The sequence below is a fragment of the Tamandua tetradactyla genome, chromosome 26, assembly GCF_023851605.1.
Source record: "Tamandua tetradactyla isolate mTamTet1 chromosome 26, mTamTet1.pri, whole genome shotgun sequence".
Lineage (NCBI taxonomy): Eukaryota > Metazoa > Chordata > Mammalia > Pilosa > Myrmecophagidae > Tamandua > Tamandua tetradactyla.
Window position 1 is genome coordinate 38,434,594 of NC_135352.1, and position 8,888 is coordinate 38,443,481.

General features: G+C 34.3%; 1 long non-coding RNA gene across 1 annotated transcript; it reads right to left on the reverse strand.

The window, feature by feature from the left end:
- Positions 1-2,001: 2,001 nt before the first annotated feature.
- LOC143669841 (uncharacterized) lies at positions 2,002-7,498 on the reverse strand. The gene is made up of 3 exons (XR_013169088.1): positions 7,425-7,498; positions 5,442-5,533; positions 2,002-2,103 (listed from the first exon to the last, which is right to left on the reverse strand). It is a non-coding gene; the product is annotated as an uncharacterized LOC143669841 (long non-coding RNA).
- Between the last annotated feature and the right edge of the window lie 1,390 nt (positions 7,499-8,888).

Sequence of the window (8,888 nt, forward strand, 5' to 3'; positions counted from 1 at the left end):
TTTTTCTGACAAAGGGCATATTACATTTCTGTTCTGTTGGAAATTATTACATCTAGGATTTACAAAGCCAGTGATATATCATTCAGAGAAACCTTGATATATCCACTTCACTGTAGGAAAAGTATAACAAGGAGGATGGTACTTTTCTACTCATGACAGAATGAGGAAAAAAAAGTCTTAATAAATGGGGAAATTATTTTACACATTCATATGGAAGAACTTAAGACATAAACTAATATTGAGACGGGTACACAGAAAAGCAAAATTGATAATTAACCAAACACGCTGCAGTGTTCAACCATATAGAAAATCATTCATTCAACCCCCAGCATCACTTTTCTCAGTTGCTTTTCTCCTTGAACTGATTTTTAAAAAACATATCCCTTCTTTGCGTTGTAATTTTGTGCAGTTAACATTGTTAATTGCAATCCCTGGGAATCAAAAATCAGAATGCAGCCCAAGTTACTTAGCTATAGTACACTTTACGTACTTAGATACTCCATTTTATGTGTCCTTATGGTTGACTCCATGCGTTTGCTTATCGAGTTACCTCAGTTGGACTCTCTTTATCTAACAATGCACTACTTAACAAAATTCACTCCCGTGAGGTGTTAACTGGAAGCTGGGCAGTGAGAGGAGGCTGCCACCCTGAGTCCATTCTATGACAGGAGGAAGGCATTGTCTGAACATCTGTTCTTCAAACAATGAATACTAATTGTAAGTCAAACGACAGTGTTTACTTGTCATTGTGTCCGCCAGTGGCCTGTGGTCTTCAGGACAGACTATTGATTTTTAAGCCATTGATTAAAATCATTCTTTTGAGTTGATGCCAGATCCCTTTTTTTTCTACAAAAAAATAAAGGATTATTCTGGATGATCTGTTACAGAAATAATCATTTTTATGGGGTCTTTTTTGAAACAATTCCTTCCAAAACGGTAATTTCCTACAGATTAACCTTGCTTGAACTATTTATTCTATTCAAAATCATTCTTTTGGGTGTAAACGTATGCTTCCTAAATGAGCAATAAAAAATAGAATGATATAAAAATAAGGAAAAAGTGAATTTATTCAAATTACCAAAATTATTGTCACAAAGTAGAAAATCCAAATTCATAGACTTCTTTTTTAATGCCAGAGAGTTGTTGAAAGAAGATTGATAATGAATTATTAAATTCCGTGAAAGAAATAGATTTTCATCTATTACACTGTATTTACTAAATGCCAGGATTGAAGCAGAAGCCTCTCTGGTGTTAATATTATGGCTTCTGAGTGCTTCCTTTGTTCTTTCATGGTCAACAACAAATCCTTTTGAGTTCCTCCTACATCAGGCTGCAAAAACCTCAGAGAATGGCAGCCGAGAAAACTTTCTCCACTTTCAGGAGCCAAGTAAAGAAGGAAAGAACAGCGGAAGGAACCACGTGTCATGGACTTTGAGAGGCTTATTTTATGTACACTTTTAAGTTAGTACCTTTTCTAGGTAATCAATAATCTTAAAGCAAGATTCAACCTTTGCTAAAATGATGAGATTTAAGTTGACATGTTGCATGCAAATTAAAATACTTTTCCAATTCAGGTGATTTTTTTTTTCAGTTGAATAAAAAAAGAGGAATAATGAGTAATAAATGGTGATGATTTATTATTTTCAAGTTTCTTTGGCTCAAACAAATAAGAATCCATTGACTAATGTTGAATTGGTTATGTTAGATATATCATTTTTATATTGTCTATGAGTTTTGACTAATGAAAATATTGGGATAAATGAAAACAAATGTTATTTTAAACCTAGAGAAATAGTTCTAGGGAAGGTATGCTCATATGACTTATTCAACTACTGGGCAATATAATCTTAACTTTTAAAACGAAACTCTAAAAAGTAGCATTGATGTCATATTATTTAATATTGTAAGAATATTTTCTTAAAATATACATAGTAATATTATATGTTCTAATCTTAAGCAACAAAATAAGCTAGCAAGATTACGTGATGTCTGCTGCTGCTGCTGCTGCTGCTGCTGCTGCTGCTGCTGCTGCTGCTGCTGCTGCTGGTAGACTCTCAGATCCATATTTCTTCCTTCTTTGGCATCAAGCTCTTGACCACAAATCTGTATGGACAAGACCTAGTAGGGCTCACCATGTATATGGATGTGTGTGTATACATATATATATTTTAATCTGAAGGCAGTCAGTCAGGGACTGCTCTCCCCAGTTTTCCCAGTGCTCCCCATTCAGCCTGCATCGCTGAATTGTGTGTCACCTGCTTGGCCCCTGGAAGCAGTTGTCTATTAGGGACTAATCTAGTTTTCAACCAGCCAGGTCCCACACCCAGGGAAATCTGATCAAATGCCCAGACACCAGCAGAAAATAATGGATGACGCTCGGAAAATTGAAGATATGGCCCAGTCAAAGGAACAAACCAATAATTCAAATGAGATACAGGAGCTGAGACAACTAATGCTGAATATACGAACAGAAATGGAAAAACTCTTCAAAAACCAAATCAATAAATTGAGGGAGGACATGAAGAAGACATGGGCTGAACAAAAAGAAGAAATAGAAAATCTGAAAAAACAAATCACAGAACTTATGGGAGTGAAGGACAAAGAAGAAATAATGGAAAAAACAATGGATACCTACAATGGTAGATCTAAAGAGACAGAAGCTACAATTAGTGAACTGGAGAATGGAACATCTGAATTCCAAAAAGAAACAGAAACTATAGGGAAAAGAATGGAAAAACTTGAGCAGGGGATCAGGGAACTGAATGACAATATGAAGTGCACAAATATACGTGTTGTGGGTGTCCCAGAAGGAGAAGAGAAGGGAAAAGGAGGAGAAAAACTAATGGAAGAAATTATCACTGAAAATTTCCCAACTCTTATGAGAGACCTAAATTTACAGATCCAAGAAGTGCAGTGCACCCCAAAGAGAAGAGACCCAAATAGGCGTTCTCCAAGACACTTACTAGTTAGAATGTCAGAGGTCAAAGAGAAGAGAGGATCTTGAAAGCAGCAAGAGAAAAACAATCTGTCACATACAAGGGAAACCCAATAAGACTATGTGTAGATTTCTCAGCAGAAACCATGGAAGCTAGAAGACAGTGGGATGATATATTTAAATTACTAAAAGAGAAAAACTGCCAACCAAGACTTCTATATCCAGCAAAATTGTCCTTCAAAAATGAAGGAGAAATTAAAACATTTATAGACAAAAAGTCACTGAGAGAATTTGTGACCAAGAGACCAGCTCTGCAAGAAATACTAAAGGGAGCACTAGAATCAGATACGAAAAGACAGAAGAGAGAGGTATGGAGTAAAGTGTAGAAAGAAGGAAAATCAGATATGATATATATAATACAAAAGCCAAAATGGTAGAGGAAAATATTATCCAAACAGTAATAACACTAAAAGTTAATGGACTGAATTTCCCAATCAAAAGACATAGACTGGCAGAATGGATTACGACCCAGCAATATCACAGCTAGGTATCTACTCAAAGGACTTAAGGGCAAAGACACAGACGAACATTTGCACACCAGTGTTTATAGCAGCATTATCTACAATTGCAAAGAGATGGAAACAGCCAAAATGTCCATCAACAGACGAGTGGCTAAACAAACTGTGGTGTGTACCTACGATGGAATATTATGCAGCTTTAAGACAGACTAAACTTATGAAGCATGTAATAACATGGATGGACCTAGAGAACATTATGCTGAGTGAGTCTAGCCAAAAACTAAAGGACAAATACTGTATGGTCCCACTGATGTGAACCGACATTCGAGAATCAGCTTGGAATATATCATTGGTAACAGAGACCAGCAGGAGTTAGAAACAGGGTAAGATAATGGGTAATTGGAGCTGAAGGGATACAGACTGTGCAACAGGACTAGATACAAAAACTCAAAAATGGACAGCACAATAATACCTAAGTGTAATGTAACTATGTTGGAACACTGAATGAAGCTGCACCTGAAATATAGTTTTTTGTTTGTTTGTTTGTTTGTTTGTATCTTTTGTTTTTGTTTTTTCTTTTTCCTTTATATATATATATATTTTTTATTAGTATTATTATTTTAATTCTCTTCTCTATATTAACATTCTACATCTTTTTCTGCTGTTTTGCTAGTTCTTTTCCTAAATCGATGCAAATGTACTAAGAAATGATGATCATACATCTATGTGATGATACTAAGAATTACTGAGTGCATGTGTAGAATGGAATGATTTCTAAATGTTGTGTTAATTTCTTTTCTTTTTTTTGATTAATAAAAAAAATTAAAAAAAAAATTACGTGATGTTATTAGCATGTTTAAATTGCTAACTGATCAAAATGTTTGAATCTAATGACCCAGAAATACAGTTACAGATCAGAAAAAGTAATATGTAATTGCCTATTTTAATGTCATTATTCTGCCCTCTGAGTGAGATTTCCCAAGTGAGGTTTCACTATCTTCCCTAAGCATCACGACTTCTAAGTCAGTACCTACAAAAAGATTTTCACTAAATAAGAACAGACAGCAGCATGCATGTGCTGCACACTCTTAGTTTCAAACAAGTCCCTTAATTGTCTAAAGAATAGCTATTCATATCCAGAATTGGATTTTTTTAATTACCTGAATATTTAAGTTTTAGATCACTTTTAAAAGATGTCAAAGATTATTATATTTCCAAAGATTACCTATTCTTTTATTTTATCAATGTAGGTAGAACAGAAACCACTCTCTGCCTAAACCAAAAGATGGCTCACTCTCATAGGTTTCGGGATTGTAAGTGTTATTTAAACCGATGAGGCTAATTTCTGTAATCATGAAAGGTAATATTTTGGCATTAAAGGATACTAGAACAAAAGAAAACGATGCAACAAATCAATATAACTCTAGATTGTAACACCTTCATTACATAAAGTTTTGGGGAATAACCTACTTAAACTCTTATCTTATAAATGATGAAAGGAGGTCTAAAGATAAAAGGTAATTTCGTCCATGCTATTAATCCTAGTCACTTTTTTTTTTTTTTTTTTAAAGGAAAGACAGAGAGAAGGAAGGAAGGAAGGAAGAAAGGGAAACATTTCCAAACATTTTCTTGCTTTATTGTATTTTGTTTCTCCGTTTTTGTTACATGGGCTGGGGCCGGGAATCGAACCGAGGTCCTCCGGCATAGCAGGCAAGCACTTTGCCCGCTGAGCCACCGCGGCCCACCCCAATCCTAGTCACTTTTGAAGCCAAAGCTACACTCTCAGTTGGTCCTTGTTATTCATCTTCGAATTGATGGAAGAGAGCTCTGATTTACCAGGTTTAAAGTTATGAGATAAGTAGTAACATCATCTTATAGTGACTGGTTTTATAAAGTTTGAGGAAAATGTATTATAAAAGAAATGTAAAATATGAAAAAAAATTGAAAAGAAATTTCAGTGTTACAGAGGGAAAATCTGCTGCAAATACCCGTTTCCTTTTCCAATTCCATTCCAATTTTGTTGAGGATTCTCAGTGAAAATGTTTAACCATCACTGGAAACCATGCTGTCTCTCTGGAGCCTGTTTAAATAGAATACAGAACAGGCATTGTTGGGAATATATATTAATTTTGAAGTGAAGATGTCATATGCATTTATATCCCTAACAATAGGTTCACATTCCATATCTCTGTGCTCCATTTTATATCAACTTAGACTTCCACAATTGACAGAATGGCAAAAGGTTGGAAATGCTAGACGCAGAGGCAACGCCACATGAAAAAGGAACAAGAAGATAATAAGAGATTACTTAGCTTCTCAATCATTCAACCTAATAGAAACTTCCATCTTAAAACACTAATGCAACTGGTTAAATTTCCTTTGTCTGAGTAAACTGTCCACTCAATATTATAGAAATGTCCTCAGCGTATCAATTACTTCAGAAAGCATGTATACACTTAAAATATGTTGTCAAAATGACCAAGTTTTAATTCCAACCATTTATTATGTTAGTTGCCTTATGTCATTATATTTTTTAAAATGTATGTCTTGCCAGAGACCCAGGTTCGACTCCCAGAGTCTGCCCATGCAAAAAAAAAAAGTATGTTTTCAGAGTAGCAATAGTGTCTTAATATGTTCTGTAAACCATGAAGCATAAATTTGTTAATTTAGATCCATCCCATTGTTTTTTTCTGAATTTCAATATACTAAATTTGATTCTCAATTTCAATTTTTATTTAATAATGAAAATATAAATAGTTTAGACAACTAAAACTTTCATGTCTCAATTTTGAAAGGTATTTGAACAAAATTCCCTGATTCATCTCTCCTGTGTCATTCTAAAGAAAAATAAAATATATTAAATTAACATTTATTGTACACGGTAAAAGTAGAATTTAGGAAGAAAAATTACAAATGATCTGTGTCTCCAGTTTCAAAATACTGAAAAACATAAGAATTGAAACTAATCGTCACCCCTGAAAAACATTGCTGAGTCTGCTAGAACTGAAATACAAAAACGGATGTTTTAGAGAAAAAAAGAGAACATGAAATTATTTGAATGGAACAAATGTTTGAAAGTTATTTGGCTATTTCCATGCTCTCACTATTCATCCTTATGTCTTTTTTTTTTAACCATGTGTTATGCCTGGACTATTTCTTCAATGAACATTTGATATTTTTATTGCTTCTCTGATGTTCAATATAAAAATTGAAACTATGAGTTTGCTTTCAATTTCTGTATATTTATTAATAATAAAATTTCCTTAAAATGGTTTGCAGCTTATAAACTCTGCTTAGCAGTCATTTTCAAAACATAAAAAGCAACTACTTAAAACTATGGTTATGGTTTAAATAAATCACAGGAATTTTCAGTGAATAAAATAATTTTCACATCACTATTTCTGGAAAACTAGAAACTATTTCAACTCAGTGAATACATCAGGAGTTTAACTGAAGTGTTCCAAGATAAATATGTTGTCTTCTTTTGTCTCTTGTAAATTCAGATCTGCCCTATGACATCTTAAATTTTCAGAATTTAAGGAATACTGACTAGGTTCAGAATCACTGCTCAGAATGTTCTGTAAACCAAAGGAATCCATTTTAAGGAAGGGAAAAAAAAACCCATCCTAGAGTGAGACAACTGACCCACTTAAGAAAAACCTTGGGGGTGGCCAAATCAGTTAACCTTTAAACCAGATTAATTTTCTCTAGCCACCTCTAGTGAGAAAAGCCAGAAGTGAAGACAGAAAGGAGCTCAAGGCCACAAATATGTGGATTTGTCTTTGCTATAAGTACTGAGAGTCAAGCCTTTTGCCTAGTATCAGATTTGTTCAGTCACCGAAACCTTTACCCATGTATGAACTCATGAGTAAACTGTTCCTTGTATACAAGATTAATCATTTCAACATTCGTTCTTTAAAGGGAGTGTGTTAAGAGTTTAGTAATGAAGATCAAGAGCAATAAAAACTCACGTTTTCCCTTTTTCAGATCTCTAATACCACATGATTATAATTCTTCTGTTTACATGTCCTCACTTGATCATGTTCTTTTTGAAGTAAGGGTACTGTTTAGATTTGTAAACTCAACATCAAATATGTATCTAGCAAGTTATCAATAACTGTATGTTTGTTTTATAAATAAACTATTGTGGAAACTGTGACATGTAATGGATGGTCAGGATGCTAATGTTTCAACTTTTTTAACTACTTCCTTAGAAATATAAATACGCTGATGGAACATAGACACCAACCAAGTTTAATGCATATTAATTTGTGTTATGACTTTATCTCTCCAAACTAGAGTTATATTACTGTTGTAGTTTCATTGGCTACTCAAGCAAATACCATGAAATGGGCTGGGTTAAATATGGGCATTTATTTGGCCATGGTATGAGGCTGGGAAAAAAGTCCAAATCAAAGCATCGTCAACCCAATATTTTCTCCCAAAAAATTGTGACATTTTAGGTCTGGCTGCTGGCAATCCTTGGTCCTTAGTTTGTTACTATGACAAGGCACGTGGCAGCGTCTCCTGGTCTCACACTTCTTTTCCAGGCTCTGTTAAAATTCAGCTTCTTACTTCCCGGGGCTTCTTCTCTCTGTCTGAATTTCACCCATTCTTATAAAGGATTCCTGTATAGGATTAAGACCACACCTTGACTGAGTAGCCTCATCAAAATTTCCACCTTCCAGTGGGTTTACATCCACAGGAATAGATTAAATTTAAGAACAAGTTTTTGTGGGTTGCATACAGCTTAAACTTCCACAATTACCTTGTCTAGACAGACAAAATAATGGATTTTAGTGTACCAGATTCCTATCAAATTTGGAACGCGTGGCCTCACACATGCCCTGAAATTGAGAAGATGAGAGCAGAAGAGAATCTGGATTATAATGCAATATTTGGTTTGTAGAGTAGATACTTAATGTGGTTTGAAAATATTTAAAAGTATAAAGAGGTGTTTTATAATGGTCCTGGAAAATGATACTGCTGCAAAGCAAACTTTAACTCTGACCTCCAATTCAGTTTATTATATTGTTCCCAAAACAATCAACATTGGAATTTGCAATACCCAGATTAGTCTAAATATGGTTAGCATTCTAAATTGAGGAATTGCTTTATTGTTTGTTTTTCTCCAAAATCCTCCAATCCTATCACCCCATATTTTTCAAATCGGTCAAACTATCTGTAATCAATGTGATCTTCTGACTTGCTGTCTTCTCTTTGGAAAGAAAGTGAGAAAAATTTTCTGCCAGACAATTCTGCTTAGTTCTTTTTCAGTCCATAATGTATTTATAAACATAACAGATATGGAAGTTGCCAGCGTTAATCTGCAAGAAGAGTTTAATGCACAGGAACTATGGGAACAGGTAAAAAGGAAGCAAACTGAGACATTTACTAACATTTGGAAAATGTTTCCTTGGTGACAGTTTCACACC